This window comes from Pongo pygmaeus, chromosome 6 (assembly GCF_028885625.2).
Source record: "Pongo pygmaeus isolate AG05252 chromosome 6, NHGRI_mPonPyg2-v2.0_pri, whole genome shotgun sequence".
Taxonomy (NCBI): Eukaryota; Metazoa; Chordata; class Mammalia; order Primates; family Hominidae; genus Pongo; species Pongo pygmaeus.
This window is the reverse complement of record NC_072379.2, coordinates 50,666,981-50,688,358: the sequence shown is the minus strand read 5'-3', so window position 1 is coordinate 50,688,358 and position 21,378 is coordinate 50,666,981. Positions and strand designations below refer to the sequence as shown.

General features: G+C 39.2%; 1 pseudogene; it reads right to left on the bottom strand.

Annotated features, from left to right (window-relative positions):
• Positions 1-854: 854 nt before the first annotated feature.
• LOC129041520 (glycine cleavage system H protein, mitochondrial-like) overlaps positions 855-21,378 on the bottom strand; it is a 32,772-nt pseudogene continuing 12,248 nt past the window's right edge.

Below are 21,378 nucleotides of genomic sequence, written 5' to 3'. Positions count from 1 at the left end.
TGCTGTTTTGGTTACTGTAGCATTGTAGTATAGTTTGAAGTCAGGTAGCATGATGCCTCCAGCTTTGTTCTTTTTGCTTAGGATTGTCTTGGCTATACAGGCTCTTTTTTGGTCCCATATGAACTTTAAAGTAGTTTTTTTCTAATTCTGTGAAGAAAGTCAATGGTAGCTTGATGGGGATAGCATTGAACCTATAAATTACTTTGGGCAGTATGACCATTTTCACGACATTGATTCTTCCATGTCCATGGAATATCCATAAGCATGGAATATTTTTCCATTTGTTTGTGTCCTCTCTGATTTCCTTGAGTAGTGGTTTGTAGTTCTCTTTGAAGAGGTTCTTCCCTTTGTAAGTTGTATTCGTAGGTATTTTAATCTCTTTGTAGCAATTGTGAATGGGAGTTCACTCATGATTTGGCTGTTTGTCTATTATTGGTGTATAGGAATGCTTGTGATATTTGCACATTGATTTTGTATCCTGAGACTTCGCTGAAGTTGCTTATCAGCTTAAGGACATTTTGGAATGAGATGATGGGTTTTCTAAATATACAATCATGTCATCTGCAAACATTATGTAATTTTTATAACTAGTTTTTACCATGGATAATTTAAAGAATTCTGAATACTAGAGCCTAGTCTAAAAATCATAGAGTATTATAAAATAGAAGAATATTATGTTTATCTATAATCATTTGAAAGATAAAGGGCATTTTCTTTCATTAGTGTTAACAGTAGTTTTTTTTCCCCATCGGTAATGCTAAAACTTGCTATTCTAAGTCTTCTAACCACCGCTAATTTAAGACAATTCTGCTGGGTTGCATAATTTCATACTAGTTTATTTAGGGGTTCCATTATCACTCCTCAATAGATTTTATGTATTTCTCATACACTTCTTCACTCATAAGTTCATCCAGTTCTGAAGAGTTACTCAGTGTCATCTTGATCAGCCAACCATCTTCATAACAACATTTGTTGACAAGTCCTGGATTTTCTGGAAGAGCTTCATTAATTTCAGTTACTTCTCCTGATTAAAGAGAATAGATTTCACTAGCAGCTTTCACACTTTCCAAAGCACCAAACTCATCTTGTTTGTTCAATTTTGTCCCAACTTCAGGCAGACTACAGTAAACAACATCTCCCAAAGCTTCGTGTGCAAAATTATTGATTCCCACTGTTCCAATACCATTTTCTGTTGTTATCCATTCATGCTTCTCTGTGAATTTACGCACCCAGAGCAGAACGGGTCCTGTGAGCAGCGTCCAGATGGTGCCCGCCCCCAGCTGCCAGGGCCTTGGCAGGCAGGGCACAGCGGGTGCCCGGAGCGCGCGCAGGCTGCAGAGCACGGCCCGCATGCTCCGCACTGCTTGCAGTGCCTTGTTTGCGGGAGTTTCGCTCTTGGTGCCCAGGCTGGTGCAATAGCGTGATCTCGGCTCACTGTGACCTCCGGCTCCTAGTTCAAGCGATTCTCCTGCCTCAGCCTCCCGAGTAACTGGGATTACAGGGGCCCGCCACCGAACCCAGCTAATTTTTGTATTTTTAGTAGAGATAGGGTTTCACCATGTTGGTCAGGCTGGTCTCGAACTCCTGACCTCAGGTGACCCACCCACCTCGGCCTCCCAAAGTGCTGAGATTACAGGCATGAGCCACGGCACCCGTCCTAAACTTTTTAAGTACTGTCATTAACCTCATTTTTACCCATTAGAAAATCGAGGTTGGGAGAAGTCAAGTAACTTGCTTGGTGTCACACAGCTAGTAAGTAGTGGAATTAGGATTTGAGCCCAGCCATTCTGACTCTAGATTGACTGCTCTTAATTCTTATGCTGTGAATTACATTATTATTCACCCAAAATACAACATCCCTCCACTTCCCTATGATATAATGTTTTGATCATCTGATTAATTCTGTTAACCTAGCACTATGAGGAAAACTATAATTCAAGTGGCAGTCAAATTCTAAGAAAAAAATATATGCCACTTTCATCTATGTTAAACCTTGTGTTGGTTTTTAAAACAGTTTTTAATTAAAGTGTTTTACATTTAAATTTCATATTCTTAATTTTTTTTCTGTTTAATGTTTTTTCTTTTTTTATTTTATTTTTTCTTTGACATAGAGTCTTACTGTGTCATTCAGGCTGGAGTGCAGTGGCACAATCTTGGCTTACTGCAACCTCCACCTCCCAAGTTCAAGCAATTCTCCTGCCTCAGCCTCCTGAGTAGCTGGGATTACAGCTAATTAGACCACCAGCTAATTTTTGTATTTTTATTTTTATTTATTATTATTATTTGTTTTTTGAGATGGAGTCTCGCTCTGTTGCCCAGGCTGGGGTATAGTGGCACAGTCTCTGTTCACTCCAACCTCTGCCTCTCAAGTTTAAGAGATTCTCCTGCCTTAGCCTCCTGAGTAGCCGGGTTTACATCACACCACCATGCCCTGCTAAGTTTTGTATTTTTAATAAAGACAAGGTTTTACCGTGTTGGCCAGCCTGGTCTTGAACTCCTGACTTCAGGTGATACACCCACCTCAGGCTCCCAAAGTGCTGGGATTACAGGCGTGAGCCACTGTGCCCGGCCTAATTTTTGTATTTTTAGTAGAGATGGGGTTTCGCCATAATGGCTAGGCTGATCTTGAACTCCTGGCCTCACGTGATCCTCCAGCCTCAGCCTCCCAAAATGCTGGAATTACAGGTGTGAGCCACCATGCCCAGCCCTGTTTAATTTTTATATTGTAAAATTTTACTTTATTTAAGACCTTCTTTGGAGAAGTGCTTGTGGAGGCTGGAGCAGGGAAAACATAAGGTGAGTCTGAGGCATCATGTGGTGCCAAAAAAGTAAGGAGTGCTAAAAAAATAATGGGGGCATGTCAGGAAGACATAGGGGTCAACTAGAAAGAGCTCCCAGTGGCCAAAGCTGAAGCAATTTGAGCAAAAAGTAAATAACAATAGCATTGGATTATAATCCACATAATAAATATTGATGAATTCATATTGATATTAGCAAATAATTGAATTTTTAAAAACTAATGGAACAAAAGAGACAGCCTACATAAAATTCCAATTCATAAATATGGAAAAAATGAGGGAAAAAGAAAATTAAAAACAGAACACCACACTAATATTTGTTGCAGGCAAGATCCATTAATGAATGCTTAAAATCAGTGGAATAGAAATAGGATATTTTCAATTTCAACATATCTTCCCCAAGATATTTATTAATAATAAAGGTAAAAATAGTAACTTTTTAGTGGAGAAACCTGGCAAATAGCACCTTAATCAAGTGATGGAGACTAGCATTACTGTAATAAGACATATCAGTATCATGAACCCCCGATCATGATGTTGTGAGAAGGGCCCATCATTTCTGTGTATGCTTGTCAAAAAATGCATAAACTTGATTTAATCATGAGAAAACATCAGACACAGAAAAACTGAAGAACATTCTACAAAAACCTGACCAGTACTCTTCAAAAATGTGAAGGTCATGAATGTCAAGGAGACACCGAGTCTACATAGAGTCTACATAATTGGCAACTAAAAGGACATAACAACTAAATGCAATGTGGGGCCAGGTGCAGTGGCTCATGCCTGTAATCCCAGCACTTTGGGAGGCCAAGGCAGGAGGATCACTTGAGGTCAGGCATTCGAGACCAGCCTGGCTAACATGGCGAAACCCCATCTCTACTAAAAATACAAAAATTGGCCACGTGTGGTGGCATGGGCCTGTAATCCAAGTGACTTGGGAGGTGGAGGCAGGAGAATCGCTTGAACCCAGGAGGAGGAGGTTGCAGTGAGCCAAGATCATGCAACTGCATTCCAGCCTGTGCGGCAGAGTGAGACTCCATCTAAAAAAAAATAAAAATAAAAACAAAAATAGATAAATTAATTAATTAATTAAAAAAAAAAGAAAAACCAAAAATAAGCAAATAAATGCAATGTGGGATCCCAAATTGGATCCCAGAAAAGAAAAATGATGTTGGGAAAACCAGGGCAATACAAATAAAGTCTGTAGTTTAACTAATAATAGTATTATACCAACGTTAATTTATTAGTTTTGACAATTGTAATATGGTTACATAAAATGTAAACATTGGGAGAAGCTGAGTGAAGCGTACATGGGAATTCTTAGTACTATTTTTGTAACTTTTCTGTAAGTCTAAAATTATACCAAAATAAAATGCTAAGAAGGAAAGTAAGCCCAGACTCTGCATTGTTTTAAAAAATTGTTTAAACAATCTAGTCCAATATTTCCCCAAATTCAGTCATTTGAATATAAATTTCAGGATTTTGCCAATCTATGTAATAATAGTAATATCTACAACAACAATCAACATGTAGTGAATTGTCACAATATTTGACAAGGGAGGAAAATGAGGCGCAAAAAAGTAAGCAACTTATTCAAGGTCACAGAACTAATAGCTGGTAGAACTAGGATTCAACCTTAGGCAATTTGATGTAGCATTCATCTTCATTTCTCCTCTATACTATCTCTGACTTATATCCTGTACTGCTATGATATGTATCATTATTTACTTACTAACTTAAAATTAAATCCATTTTTAAACTTAAAAAACAATAATCAAGCAAAATAATAAGCTATGTTATAGGGTCCTCAGGACAGGAGTTTTTGTTTTATCCACTAATATTTTATTCACAAGTTCACTGAACAGTGCCTGGCACACAGAAGGTACTCAACAAATATTTGTTGAGTGAATAAGTGAATAAATAACTTTATATCACAACTGTAAGTAGCAAACCAGCATCATTTGCCAAAAATAGAAAGTTATCTTCTAAGTAAATATGATGAAAATAATATAATATTATTAAATGCTATTGCTTCCTGAAGGCTCTGGACCTGAGCCCAGTATCTCTATATTTAAAAAGTAATGTAAATGTTAGAAGATATCAAAAGAGGATACCAGTTCCAAACACACTTTCTATTTGATTTAATCAGATGGATTTAAAGAGAATAATTTTCTGAGCAAACCAATTTTATTTGAAGTCATATCAGTAAGCCACCTAAAATCATCATACAAATGACCAGGGTAGATTCTTAGGAAAGATGGCCTTCTTCTAAAGGGACCAGTTGAGTCAGGGTTCATGTAATATTAGACAATTCAGTCTCTCTCAATCTTCTTCACTCTTCCTTAAATATCATCTTGTCTATAATATCCTACTTCCTCTTATTTACCTCTCTATTCCTACCACCAATCCCCTAGATAATTATTTGTCTCTGTAACACTCTTTGTGCATTTCTCTTTAATAGCACTTAAAACATAAATTCATAAATTCATAATTATCTTTTCCCAAGTCTGTCTCCTTCACTTAAATTATAATTATATTGGGCATCAGAGTGTCATAGCATGTTTATATCTCCAGAGCTCATACCAGTATCTAACAAGATGAAAGGCCCATAATAAATTGTTGCTTTATTAAATCAAGCAAATTAGAGGAAAAGAGACAACTGTGCAATTTTCTTCTATCTGTGAAGCCATGATTTTGTCATTGCCTGCATTTGAGACACTTACTCTTGAGATCATTCATAAGATCTTCCCAAATACACATAAGGGTCCTACATGAAGACGAAAAGTACATACTGATCCTTTCCTTCAAAAGCCTTCAGAATTAATTTGCTTCCTTGGGCAATTATAATATAATATCATTCTCCCTGTGGCAGAATAAATGCTTTGCCCAGGATGGGCACCTCCTTCGTAGATGTGACTGCAGCATTTTTGCAGCTTGCTGATACAGTGGGGTAGTACTAAGGTCACTTTTCTATACCTGGGTGATGATCTCTGCTCTCCACAGAAAAAAATAATGGAACAATACAGGTCCTAGCTGACATGAATAAGAAAGGTACAAGATAGTAAAGGAAACACATCACAGAAAAACATTTTTACTAGAAACAAGAGCTGCAATCTTCCTCAGACATCTCTTAAGACGGCTAATAACAGTTTCTTGGAAACCAGCCTGTTAATAACTATTGCATTTGAGAACAGGATTCAATATATAAATACAAGCCCTAATATAGAGGCACATAGCAAGCATCACTAAAATACTGAGCTGAAATCATCTCCATATTGTGAAATTATTATTCAGAAAGCAATAGCTTTCATATATATATGAATAGAATGGAAAAGAGTCTATTTATAATAAGTGTTAATAAATATAAAATACTTCATCTTCATTCATAATCAGAGGAATGTTATCAAAATTGTAAAACCACACAGATAACTGGTTTTCTTCTATCAGACAGGTGAAAATCTAAAAGTTTTACAACATGCCCTATTGGCAAAGCTGTCAGGAAACAGGCACTCTTATGCATGTAGCATAAACTGGCACGATTCTTATGGAAGGTAATTTGGCAATAATATCAAAATTACAAATGCATTTACACTTTAACCTGCCAACGTCACTTCTGAGAATTTATCCTTTACACCTGCAACATGTGAAATTACAGATATACACTGTTATTTATTGCCTCACTGTTTGTAATAGCAAAGGATTGGGGAAAAAAACCAAACATCCATCAAAAGGGCTTTTTTTGTACAAAATATATTTGTACAAAAATAAATCAGGCAGGCCTCAGTGGCTCACGCCTGTAATCCCAGCACTTTAGGAGGCTGAGGCAAGTGGATCACCTGAGGTCAGGAGTTCGAGACCAGCCTGGCCAACATGGCAAAACCCCATCTCTACAAAAAAATGCAAAAATTAGCTGGGCATGGTGGTGCATGCCTGTAGTCCCAGCTACTTGGGAGGCTGAGGCACAAGAATTGCTTGAACCCGGGAGGAAGAGGTTGCAGTCAGATGAGATCGTGTAACTGCACTCCACCCTGGGCAATAGAACAAGAATCTGTCTCAAACAAAAACAAAAACAAACATAAATAAATAAAATAAATTGTATAAATCTCAGTTGAGAGACACTTTACAAAATACCAGACCAGTACTCCGCAAAACTGTCAAGGTCATCAAAAACAAGAAACTTCCACAGCCAGGAAGAATCTGAGACATGATGACTAAATGTAGTATAATATCATGAAACAGGAAAAGATAAAACTAAGGATATCAGAATAAAGTATAGACTTTAGGTAGTAATAATAAATCAGTATTGGCTCAATAATTGTAACAAGTGTACCATACTAAAGCAAGATGTTAATAATAGGGGAATCTGCGTGCCTGGTGTATGGGAATTCTCTGTACTATCTTCACAATAGTTTTGCAAATATAAAACTGTTCTTAAAAATGAAGGTTATTAGGCTGGGCGCGGTGGCTCACGCCTGTAATCCCAACACTTTGGGAGGCCACGGAGGGTGGATCACCTGAGTTCGGGGGGTTTGAGACCAGCCTGACCAATATGGTGAAACCCCATCTCTATTAAAAATACAAAAATTAGCTGGTCACAGTGGCAGGCACCTGTAGTCCCAGCTACTCGGGAGGCTGAAACAGGAGAATCACTTGAACCCGGGAGGCAGAGGTTGCAGTGAGCCGAGGTCACACCACTGCACTCCAGCCTGGGGGAAAGAGCAAGATTCTGTCAAAAAAAAAAAAAAAAAAGAAGGTTATTAATAAAAATATGTAAATTACAGGATAGCCATATAATAGAACAGTTCTATACAACACTCAAGAAAGAACAAAGAGGCTCTCTCTGAAGTAACAAAAAAAAATCTTCAATGTTGTTAACTGAAAAAAAGAGTCATGTAAGGACTTTATTTGTCTAAAGAAACCCTGAGGTCGGGCGCAGTGGCTCACGCCTGTAATCCCAACACTTTGGGAGGCTGAGGCGGGCGGATCATCTGAAGTTAGGAATTCTAGACCAGCCTGGCCAACATGGTGGAACTCCGTCTCTACTGAAAATACAAAAATTAGCTGGGCGTGGTGGCAGGTGCCTGTAATCCCAGCTACCCGGGAGGCTGAGACAGGAGAATCATTTGAACCCGGGAGGTGGAGGTTGCAGTGAGTGGAGATGGTGCCACTAGACTCCAGCCTGGGTGACAGAGCAAGACTCCATCTCAAAAAAAAAAAAAAAAAAAAAAAATTTAAAAAAAAAAAGAAAGAAAAAGAAAAAGAAAAAAAAAAGAAACCCTGCATGCACACACAAGCATCTAATATCAGTGGCCATCTGTTGAGGTGGAGTGATGAAACAAAGTGGATGGAACACAGGATGAGAAGATACACACACACACACAGACACACACACACACACACACACATTAACCATGTAAATGAAATACCTATTTAACTAATTTTGTTGCCTCCTGCCTATATGACTGTATAAATAAGCAATGAGATGGACCCTGGGTAAAATGAGATCATAGTTGAGAAGCAACCCTTTTCCTCAAATGCTGCATCTTCCACTCTTGTATCTCTACATATTCTTTTTTTTTTTAAGTGTAAAATGATTTGAGCCTGGCAAACCTGTATGAACTAATCTCCTACAACCAAAACTCCCAAATATCTAAAAGATCATGCCACCCTTCCACGGTATCCTGTTTCTTTTTATGTAAAGTGAGGGTGGGCATAAATAAAATTTTCTGTTCTGAAAAACTCTTGTTATCAATGAAAGAGAGATAATTTATGCAGAGAAAAAACAGGGGAGTAAGTACAGAATGGCAGATCCATAAGAAATTGTTCTAAATGAAAAGCAAGTTATGAAAATTTGTATTTTCAAAAAAGATTAACGAAGTCAATCTCTGTCCTACCTCTACTGCGATATTCCTTCCTTGAATATTTTAACAGTAGATATATAACAGGGACAGAATAATTTGAAATCAGAAGTTACTCATTAAAAAAAAAAACAACTAGTGATTTAAAGAGTAAAATTCATTTTACCTTGATTCCAAAGAGCTGTTAGAAACACAACTCTCATGGAAGGACATTTAATTATATGAGCTTCACAATAACATTATCTTCAAATCAGGCCTACCCCCTAACATTTGGGGGATCTGAGTCAAAAGCACGTATTGAAGTCAACATCTCATGTTGACTTTAAAACTCTAAATATTTTAAAGTTACAAACAAAGCAAAATAAACTGTTAAATAAATACTTAAATCCTCCTGCCTGGACACCTTTATAAAACCCTGAAAGATCAGGTTTTAATTTAGCTTTCTCAAACTCTTCAAAGTTCCATACTTGCTTAGTCCCCGCCCATGGCTACCTACCCTTGGGAGGGTGGAGGTGAGGAAGAAGCCATGGAAGTTGCTTGGACCATGTGAGCTGGGAATTCCTCCATCTTGGTTACCCCAAATGTGGTCTGATGAGGGCATACAGACTCTGAGTGAGTACATCCCTTTAGCAACACAGACACCTTACCCCATGAAGAGGGGCAGGGCCCAAGAAAGGACAGAGTGGAAACCTCAAATGTTTGGGGTTCAGGCTCAGGGGACATTCTCACTCTGGCCTAAGGATTATACAGCTTCAGATACTTCTTGGTGATCAATCATTAGATGAGGGAATAGAGAGTAAAGCTTTCATTCTTCTGGATCCTTTGGAATATTACTTTTAAATGTAGATTTTTTTATGACATTAGTTGACAAATCAAAAGTTGTAATGATTTGTCTTTTGGATCATTTCTCAGCCTTCTGGCTAAGATCAAGTGTGATTTATCTTTTGGCATCATGCAGCATTAGAATTTTCTGAAATTCAAGGTCATATACAAAGTGAAGTGGAGTTGGTTGATTCTTATGATTATTTTGTGTGGTTTTTACATAATGTGCAATCCAAAAGATAATCTCTAGGGAGGAGTAATCGGAGTAGAGAGAATGGAAAAGGAGACTTTTACCCTTCAGTTGATACCATTCTGAACTGTGGGACTCTTATCATTTGGATATATCACATTTACATTAACATGACAAAAAATTAAAGATCTTTTAATAGTCCCTTATGCAAATATAGAAGTTTGAATGCTGAATTTAATGATTAGGTATAGGTCTTTTGGTCTCCAGATGGAACACTGCCAACTCAACATATTAGGTAATGTGATAAATACAGAAATGCTATTTTTTCTTAATGGCAACATTCACATTTGAAGCAAGCTGTCAGTAGCAAACAGCTTTGCTTGAGTTGCCTGGTTTAGCAGATGTCTTTGTTAGGAATGTGACAATTATCACCATTGTTTATTTCAGTGAATATCAAGTAGTACAGAGGGAAGCCAAGTCCTCATCAATAGTGCACATGGTTAATTGCATCACGATAACTTCTCACATGCCTTACTCTTTGTTACTTGCTCTTGAAATTATGAAAAGACATATCTGACTCTGACTAAAAAGGTGAATGCAGTTCAAAGTCAACATCAGCTGTAACACAAAACTATGTAGACTACATGGGAATCGGCAAATTATTTTTTTCCAGCTACTTTACTTGCTGTATAATAATAATAGGTAACATTTACTGAGCACTGACTTTGTACCAGATAATTAGGAAGCACTTTACATACATGATCTCTTTCAATTATAATCAGAAGCTTCCCTGATATTTGCATATATCCTTTCACTTTCACTGTGTCTTCCTTTTAACATGTTATTATTTGCTATATTGCCAAAGGCTTGTTTTGATATGATGAATATCATGAGTTTTGTCCACTAAATGATTCGCATTATGGAAGTTCCATTATAAGGAGAAAATGTATACTATAATAAAGACTAAATTATTAAGGAAAACAAAATAAAAATCTTGCTCCCCAAAATAAGTTAAATTGATCCTTAATTCTATAAATTAAATCAAGTCAAAGCTTGATATAGAATTCAACAATTCTATAAACAATAAGACACCTACTATGGGAGTGCTTCATATTCATTGGGTTGGATGCAAAAATGAATTAGGCTGTGTCCCTCTCTTCCAAGATGTATGCTTTAATGGAGAAGAGAAACACATGTAGGTGCCAAAACAGACTGTACTCAGTTCTGTGTTCCAGATATTAACCAAGTATTTGATAATGCAGGGTGACTCTTGCTCTGACTTTGGTGATGGAGACAGAGCATTTTGAAAGAGAATGATTTGAATGAGGTCCCTGACCATAGGCCCTGAACTTTTGAGGGTCCCACTCTGGCCTTCTGGGGGCTCTACAAAAGCTGATCTAGGAGGAAGGCTATCAGACAGAGGCAATAGTCTAAGAAAAGGCAACTGAGACCCTGCTCTGTTTAAGAGACTCGCCACACAGACCAGGCTGCAAGAATGGAGTGGAGATAAGATGAGAGAGATGGATTCAGATCAAGTCATGGAGATCTTTGACTACAGAGGAAAGGGGTAGGATATAAAAGTCTTTGAACTGGAAGTGTGACTTGGTCATATCTGAACCTTAGGAAGATGACACTAGCAGCAGTGTTCAAAAATGTGACATTTGAGGTGACAGAGAAAGACAAGTAAGTAAGCCAAAGAATGAGAAAGAGCTTTCTTTCTTTTCTTTTTTCTTTTCTTTTCTCTTCTCTTCTCTTCTCTTTTCTTCTCTTTTCTTTTTTCTTTTCTCTTTTCTTTTTTTAGACAGAGTCTTGCTCTGTCACCCAGGCTGGACTGCAGTGGTATGATCTCAGCTCACTGCAACCCGCCTCCTGGGTTGAAGCGATTCTCCTGTCTCAGCCTCCCGAGTAGCTGGGACTACAGGTGCATGTCACCACACCTGGCTAATATTTGAATTTTTAGTAGAGATGGGGGTTTCACCATATTGGTGAGGCTGGTCTCGAACTCCTGACCTTAGGTGATCCACCCGCCTTAGCCTCCCAAATTGCTGGGATTACAGGTGTGACACAGCACGCCCGGCTGAGAAAGAGCTTTCTATAATGTGAAGAAATCACTGTGAATGGTACAGTTATTTTGCTATTTTTTTGCTAATTCGAGGAAGACAAACTGAAACCAGAGAGACTTTTTAACATGCTTTTGCAATAGTCCACAGAAGAGTTAATGAGTTTCTGAAGAAGGGAGTGAACAGAGAAGATTGATTTGAAAGATAATGGTGGAAGGAGATGCCATTGAATTGACTAGCCAAGATCAAAAACACATCAGTAAAAAGTGATGAGTTGAATTTAGATCAGAGTTTAAAGTGTCTGCAATGCATCAGTGTGAAATGCTCAGCATCGAGTTAGAAATAAGGGTCTGATTAGGGGAAGACAGATGAGGGCTAAAGGGACAGAGGTAGGAGTCATTCTCACAAAGGTGAGAGGTAGAGCAACTAAATAATTGAGTCATAAGATAGGATGAGATTACCAAGGGACCATTGAGAGTTAAAAGAGAGGACTGAACACTGAATCTTCAGAAAGTTTATATTTAACCGGCCTATCCTAAAGCGGGAGAAGAGGAATCCTGAAAGGAAACTACACAGAAGCAGTTCACGAGGGAGGAGGAGAGGAGAATGCAACATGAATGCCAGTGGAGATGAGGGTTCTAGTGAGAAAAGGGGGTCCATGTTGTCAAATTCTGCTGAAACCAGAATTTCAGCAGAAGGTCTAAGAAGAGGATTTTGGCTTTTGAACTTTTCAGAGGCTGAAGGTGCTTAGGATTAAGTGGGGGAAGAAACCAAGATGGATGAAGTTTGTGGATGAAGAAGAAAAAGAGAGAGACAGAAATACAAACAATGGAAATTAGAGTCCAGGGAGAGTCTCCTTAGGGCAGAAGAGAAACGGTTTGCAGTTATTAAGCGGAGGACTCGAAGAGAGCAAGACCTAGAAAATGTAAGGGGAAGAGATGATTGACAGAGCAAAGTCAAAGAGGACATGGGAAGGGAAGAGAGAAAAAGGGTAGATGAAAACACTGGCTTTAGAAGAAGATCACAAAAATTCTTCTTCAGACACCAGGGGAAGATAAGTGAATCGGTAATAATTTGGACAAAATGGTATTTGTAAGTTATTCTTATCAGATGACCTCCAGCTTCTGGTAAATTAGGTGGCAAAAGAGGTTAGATGTAGAAATTTGATGAGACTGCAGAGGAGTGAAACAACAGAACTATTTTAAGAGTGAATGAATGAGAGGTGAGAAAAGGAATGTCCAGTGTTGTTGAGTTCCAAGACAAACTGGATAATACAACTTTTAGAGCAGTCAGTCAGCCTGGTTATGGTATGTTCTCCAGAAATGTTCAGCTGCCAAGAAAAGGGTAAAGAAGATACAGATGGTTTCCTTAACTAGGGCTGGAAATCGGCAGAACAGGTATGACAGAAGAACAGTGAGATGAGTCATTAGAATGCTGGCGAGGGCAAAGTGACAAAAGTTGTCCCAAGGACTCACGAGGTGCCTTATGATGTCCTGTGAAACCAGGAAGACTAGTGGATGGGGGAAGAGCAAAGGGACTGGATCTAAGGATGTGAAGAATGGGTCAGAAGGTATGAGGTTATAGGAGAGATAGAAAGATAGGTAGTGGTCAGAGGAAATTTTTCACGTTTGACAGTCTCAGATGTGGAGAAGTTGAGGGTGATGCTGAAAACTAAGGTATGTCTGGCTACACAAAGAGGATCTGAGGCAGAATGAGATGAAAGTCACAAAGATCAAGTTAAGGAGCCAATAGTTTGGAAAGTTAGAAAGATTATCAACATGGATTTTGAATCTCCCAAAATACTGTGGTTGGTAGCTGAGATTTCTTTAATATGATGAAAGCCACACATTAATATGATATTAAAACATGAGTCACTAGAAAAGTATCTGGAAGGGGGCCACTTAACTTTGCTCCTTCAACAAATATATATCAGGTAATAATGGGATTAACATGAAACTACATTCAACAAGCATGATATGATGGATATGTTTTTAAACAATGGTTTAATTAATGTTGAGTTTAGTTCCCACTGTCAGAGTACAACTTAGCAGCTCATGGATGACCTTGCACTAGAAGTAGAAAATACAAATCAGTTACCATGAAGAAGGAAAGAAAAGTAGAGAAGTTAAATCCAGTAATTAAGAAACATCACCATATATTTAAATGAATGGTTGGACCAAGTAAATAATAATAATGCTCAAGAAATTACTTGTATTCATCGTGAAACTGCTAATCATTCCCCAATGTTTTGCCCTAAGAGTATACATTTTCACACTCAAAGATTCTTTGTACAGACAGTCAATGGACCCAGAAACGCAGGCTTTCTCACCAATTTGCCTTCTAGGTTGTCATAAGACTAGCTCGGTGGTGGCACATCTGGAGTCATCGAATGCAGGAACCACAACAAATGGGACTCACTGGTTCTTTGTACCCCGTATGGGAACACAGCCACAATTTTCTAAAGTTCTGAAAATAAATAAATTGTTTTTTTAGAGACAAGTACAGTGACTCTATTATATACACTCATCGGGAGATTGTGCAGAGTTTGGGATGTTGTAATCATCTAACTCAAAGAGGAATTGTTAGCCAGATGTCGAAAAATACATGTAAATAGGCTCTGGGAGTACACGTTATCTCTAAATCTTCCCAAAGAATGTTGACCTATTCCTAGAACATTTATTTACATATACTTTTCAAACAATCTTTAGAGTAAACTGAGAAGCCCTCTTTTGCATTACTTTGGTTAGTCCAATATAGATAAAACATTGATAATTGTTGAAGCTGTGTGGTGGATATGAGGGTTTACCATACTCTTCTCTCTTCTTTTGTATATGTTTGAAATGTTTCATAATAAAAAGTAAAGAAATATAAAAGGAGAGAGGAGACAGTCTCCTTATGGGGCTTGCATAGCTGGTGGTAAATGAGACCCCTTTTCTTCTTCCTGTTGACACACTGTAACCTGTGAGAAGCTGCTTACTCAAGTTCCCTTTTCAACAGAACAAATTAGAATGCACTGAGCCTAAGTTATGGATGGTATAGCATCATTATTGTTCCTCATATTCCTTCATGCTTCATAAAATTCTTCCACGTGCCGTCATTTCATTTGCTCCCACAGAACTTCTGTACTCACAGGCTTCTCCCAAATAGTTTTCCTCCCAAACATCCATCCTGAATGCAACAGGTTTTAATTATTCATGAACCAATCTTTATTGAACACCTAGTAAGTGCCATTATTTTAACATTATTTTATAAATTCCATGGCTAATTATTTTTGTATGACAAAAATATCATCTAACAGAAAGCATTTATTTCCTCAATAAACATCTATTAAGCACTTAATATCTGCAAAGTAGGTATCAAGGCCTTGGTTATAAAGCTTGCTGGAAACTTCTGCAAGGAAGCAAAAATGGTTGAAGATTAGTGAGGTGAGGGCCTGGGGCAGTGACTCACGCCTGTAATTCCAGCACTTTGGGAGGCAGAGTGGGGTGGATCACGAGGTCAGGAGATTGAGACCATCCTGGCTAACATGGTGAAACCCTGTCTCTACTAAAAATTAGCCAGGCACGCTGGCACGCACCTGTAGTCCCAGCTACTTGGGAGGCTGAGGGAGGAGACCCACTTGAACCCAGGAGGCGGAAGTTGCAGAGCGTGTCACTGCACTCCAGCCTGGGTGACAGTGAGACTCTGTCTCAAAAAAAAAAAAATTAGTGAGGTGGCACTTCTAGTGAGTGAGAATATTTAAAAATGCAGATTCTCTTGCTGTTTTGTTTACTGTAGCCTTGTAGTATAGTTTGAAGTCAGGTAGCATAATGCCTCCAGCTTTGTTCTTTTTGCTTAGGATTGTCTTGGCAATGTGGGCTCTTTTTTGGTTCCATATGAACTTTAAAGTAGTTTTTTCCAATTCTGTGAAGAAAGTCATTGGTAGCTTGATGGGGATGGCATTGAATCTATAAATTACCTTGGGCAGTATGGACATTTTCACAATATTGATTCTTCCTATCCATGAGCATGGAATGTTCTTCCATTTGTTTTTGTCCTCTTCTATTTAATTGAGCAGTGGTTTGTAGTTCTCCTTGAAGAGGTCCTTCATATCCCTTGTAAGTTGGATTCCTAGGTATTTTATTCTCTTTGAAGCAATTGTGAATGGGAGTTCACTCATGACTTGGCTCTCTGTTTGTCTGTTCTTGGTGTGCAGGAATGCTTGTGATTTTTGCACATCGATTTTGTATCCTGAGACTTTGCTGACGTTGCTTATCAGCTTAAGGAGATTTTGGTCTGAGACGATGGGGTTTTCTAAGTATACAATCATGTCATCTGCAAACAGGGACAATTTGACTTCCTCTTTTCCTAATTGAATACCCTTTATTTCTTTCTCCTGCCTGATTGCCCTGCCAGAACTTCCAACACTATGTTGAATAGGAGTGGTGAGAGACGGCATCCCTGTCTTGTGCCAGTTTTCAAAGGGAATGCTTACAGTTTTTGCCCATTCAGTATGATATTGGCTGTGGGTTTGTCATAAATAGCTCTTATTATTTTAAGATTAGAATGGCAATCATTAAAAAGTCAGGAAACAACAGGTGCTGGAGAGGATGTGGAGAAATAGGAACACTTTTACACTGTTGGTGAGAGTGTAAACTAGTTCAACCATTGTGGAAGACAGTGTGGCAATTCCTCAAGGATCTATAACTAGAAGTACCGTTTGACCCAGTGATCCCATTACTGGGTATATACCCAAAGGATTATAAATGATGCTACTATAAAGACACATGCACACGTATGTTTATTGCAGCACTATTCACAATAGCAAAGACTTGGAACCAACCCAAATGTCCATCAATGATAGACTGGATTAAGAAAATGTGACACATATACACCATGGAATATTACGCAGCCATAAAAAAGGATGAGTTCATGTCCTTTGTAGGGACATAGATGAAGCTGGAAACCATCATTCTGAGCAAACTATCGCAAGGACAGAAAACCAAACACCGCATGTTCTCACTCATAGGTGGGAATTGAACAATGAGAACACTTGGACACAGGGTGGGGAACATCACACACTGGAGCCTGTCGTGGGGTGGGGGGAGGTGGGGAGGGATAGCATTAGGAGAAATACTTCATGTAAATGACGAGTTAATGGGTGCAGCACACCAACATGGCACATATATACATATGTAACAAACATGCACCTTGCGCACACATACCCTAGAACTTAAAGTATAATAAAAAAATTTCATTTTGTGAGGAATCCTACAAATTGGGTTCAGTGTATACTGCTTGGGTGATGGGTGCACCAAAATCTCACAAATCACCACTAAAGAACTTACCATGTAACCAAATACCATCTGTTCTCCCAAAAAGCTATGGAAATAAAAACAAAATTTTTTAAAATGCAGATTCCCAGGCCCTGCCAACAGAGGGATTTAAATTTGAGGTAGTCCCAGAAAAGGCTGAGAACCACTGGTCTAAGTCACTAAGTCTAAGGTGCCCAAGAGACTCTAGTCTGACTTAAGCTGGCCTTCAACTTGGAGTGTAGTTGGCAGGTGTAAGCTGGCAGGATATTTGTCTGAAGCTGCATCCTGGTGCCGGAAGGAATCTGAAAACAGGGTCCAAACCTAGAGGAAGAATTCAGCAGGATTTAGGCAAGGGGTCAGGACTCAGAGCTGCCAGGGTTTAGGTTCAAGGCTGGGCTTTGGTTCTGGTGGAGTACTAAGCAAGGATCCTGAAAAGATCTACTGTATATTTTGTCCCAGTTGTGTAGCAGGCACTGTGTGATGCTCTTACTCACGTCATCTCATTGAATCTTTATAATTAGCCCTGTGAGACAGGTTGATTTGCCCCAAGTCAGATAGCCAGTAAGTGGCTGAGTTGTGATTTGAGCTTAACTCTATTCTAACCGCAAAGCCCCTCTCTTTCTGCCCCTCCATGGTGCCTACAAGGACTGGGGCAAAGGGTCACCAGGCTCACCCAGGGCAATAGCTAGGGAGACCATTCGAGTATAAGGGGTTCTGCACATGTAAGGCTTCAGGCATCTGGCTATTTCCACACTCCCCTCACTAGTAGGTGAAATAAACTCCCAGTGACTGATAGGGTTCTCTTGATTTCCAGCATTATGTCTCAGGCAACATAGGGAAATTGGCAGGTTTCTCTTTGTGCCCACAGCCTTCCTGATTATACCTGTTTCTTTTCCAGTCCCTTAGGAGGGGACTACTAGCCTCATGCTCTTCATCTCCATTCCCATTCAGGAATACATGTCCGATGACAGATGAAAACATTGTGCTTTTGGGGCCTATTGCGTTTCAACAAAGATGAGGTTCTTACAAGAATAAAAGTGATATCAAGAGCTGGAGATAGGAAAGATTTGGAAGATAAACTGAATTCCCAGAAATCACACTTGTAGATAGGCTGTAGCACATTCAAACTGCTCCTATTGCCATCTGAAGAGAAATGATAAGATTTTGGGAGATGAGCTGATCAAGAGTTCTGCTGCTTCAGAGATTCTCTAGAAGTACTTTTCATACCAATGTACAGGCCTATGTATACAAAGTCCTCATTTTTCACAGGGAACAATAAAGTATGTGTACACTTCTCACAAAGACAGTCATCAGTGGTCACAACCCATCAAAGCCTCTTTCTTTTGATAACTGAAGTGATAGACCCAGTCACTGCTTTATTAGTATTCCAAATACCAGCACTACCCTACCCTACAATAAACAGAGTCAACAAGAGTGGCTCTCCTGGTACTCTTCACCTCACCAACAATGAGAGCTCAAGACCACGGAATTTTCTTCTACCTATCAGTGTATCACTTGTGAGTTCAAAATTGTCCTAGCAAATACTTCTGACTAATGGCTACCAGACACATTAATATATATTTTAAAATTTACAGGTGGTAGTTTATTTGCTGAGGAAATACAGTAATGAACTTTGAATGACAAGATAATGTCAAACTGGATGACAATTTTTCTTTCTTTTTTGAAATGGAGTCTCGCTCTGTCACCCAGGCTGGAGTGCAGTGGCGTGATCTCAGGTCACTGCAACCTCTGCCTCCTAGGTTCAAGTGATTCTCCTGCCTCCAAAGTAGCTGGGATTACAGGCGCCCACCACTGCGCCTGGCTAACTTTCGTATTTTAGTACAGATGGGGTTTCACCATCTTGGCCAGGCTGGTGTCGAACTTCTGACCTCGAGATCCGCCTGCCTTGGTCTCCCAAAGTGCTGGAATTACAGGTGTGAGCCATGGCACCTGGCCACGATATAATTTTTAAACATGAGTTCAGACTATATACAGTTTTCTACAACTTGAGGTTTTTGAGTTACCATGGACATCTTTTCAGGCCTAGTGTTCTATTTATATGATTGAACTGCAATTTATGATACAACTGTCCTATTAATGGACAATTAGGTTATTTACTATTTTTGCTGTTTCAATCGGTGCTATAGTGAGCATCCTTATATAAATATCTTTTGACGCCGGGCGCGGTGGCTCATGCCTGTAATCCCAGCACTTTGGGAGGCAGAGGAGGCAGAGTGGTCAGGAGTTTGAGATCAGCCTGGACAACATGGTGCCCATCTCTACTAAAAAAAAAAAAATACAAGAATTAGCTGGGCGCAGTGGTGGGTGCCTGTAATCCCAGCTACTTGGGAGGCTGAGGCAGGAGAATTGCTTGAATCCAGGAGGGGAGGTTGCATGAGCCAAGATCGTGCCATTGTACTGCAGCCTGGGCAACAGAGCAAGGCTCCATCTCAAACAAAACAAAACAAAACAAAAAATCTTTTGATATATGTACCAGTTATTTTTCTAGGACAAACATCTAAAACAGGAATTGCCGAGTCAAAAGGTATACATATTAACTAGACTTTGGTAGCTTGCAGGGAGAATGGTATGGGATGAACTACATCCCTCAAAAATTTATATGTTGAAGTCCTAACCCCTAGTCCTCAAAATGGAACTGTATTTGTAGAGGTAAGGCCTTTGAAAGGTAAGTTAAAATGAAGCTGTTAGGGTGCGCCCTAGTCCAATCTGACTGGTATCTTAATGAGAAGGAATTTGGACACACAAAGAGAAACCACAGAGGTACACACACACTGGGAAGACCACGTGAGGACACAGTGAGGTGGCCATCTGCAAGCCAAGGAGAGGGGCCTCAGGAGAAATTTAATTTGCTAACACCTTGATCTTGGACTTTTAGCCTCCAGAACTGTGAGAAAATTAATTTCTGGCATTTAAGTCACCCAGTTAGTGGTATTTTGTTATGGCAGTCTGAAAAGACTAATAGAGGAATCACTCTAAAAGCCTGGGTGGATCCCCAGGTGATCCACCCGCCTCAGCCTCCCAAAGTGCTGGGATTACAGGCGCGAGCCACTGCACCCGGCCTGGATGAAAATTTTTCTGTATCCTGTGTACACAACAGGATAAAGTAATTTATTTCTATATCATATACACAGTAGGAGAAAGGCAGCATGATAAGGCAGACCAAACACCGGGCTTTGTTGCTTATTAGCTGTGCAACTTTTGCAAATTACTTAACTTCTCTGAGCTGTGTTTTCTACCATGAGAAAACAAAAAGAGTAATACTTGCCCTGAGAAGTTTTTGTGAGGATTGGGCATAATATATGTGATTGTCTAACAATACCTGGGATTTAGAGAGTTGATGTGGGGCCCCTGTGGTGTGAGTGAGCTGTTCTAGTCACTTGCTCCCTTCACTCGTGTCCTTTGTCCCTTCCTTCATCACCCTTACCCTCCTTGCTTGTTGCAGTTTCTTTAACATGGTGTTTATTATAAACCTTGAGGAATTTCAAGGATCTTTGGAGGTTTTGGAACAATTTGTTTTTTGATGTATCTCATTCTGGCATGGCATGGCATTAAGATTACAGGAAGAAGTTATTAAGGTATTTTCCCATTCACTTATCCCCACTTGTCATCATATAAACAACAAAACAGTGAGAAGAAAATCAAGAATATCTTTCCCACATTTCTTTCTTTGATTGATGGTAGTAAATAGTTCATCTTTAGTAGATCATTTTAAGTACATTAGTCTTTAGATTAAGACAATTAAATCACCCTAGATCGACCTAGTGGCTAGGGTAAGTTAACACAACCTTTGCAACTGAGCCTTAACATATTCCCTCTTCCTGACCATGCCTCCTCCCTCAATTTTCACCATATCTGATGCATGTGCTTCTTTGAGAAAGAGGTAGGAAGGAAACTTGAAATGACTTGAGGATCTACATACATTCCATTCTGCAGCCATCCTCAATTACCTTCACATACTTGATATTCTTTCGATTTCCCAAAGAAATTATATACCCAAAATGGCACAGCTACAGTAGCTGGAATGACTGGTGTCAAGGTATAATACTTTTTTCTTCCTTCAGCAAATCATTCTTTTTATTATTATACTTTAAGTTCTAGGGTACATGCACACAACATGCAGGTTTGATACGTATACATGTGCCATGTTGGTTTGCTGCACCCATCAACTCATCATTTATGTGAGGTATTTCTCCTAATGCTATCCCTCCCCCAGCCCACCACCCCCCAACAGGCCCCAGTGTGTGATGTTCCCCACCCTGTGTCCAAGTATTCTCATTGTTCAATTCCCACCTATGAGTGAGAACATGCGGTGTTTGGTTTTTCTCCTTGCGATAG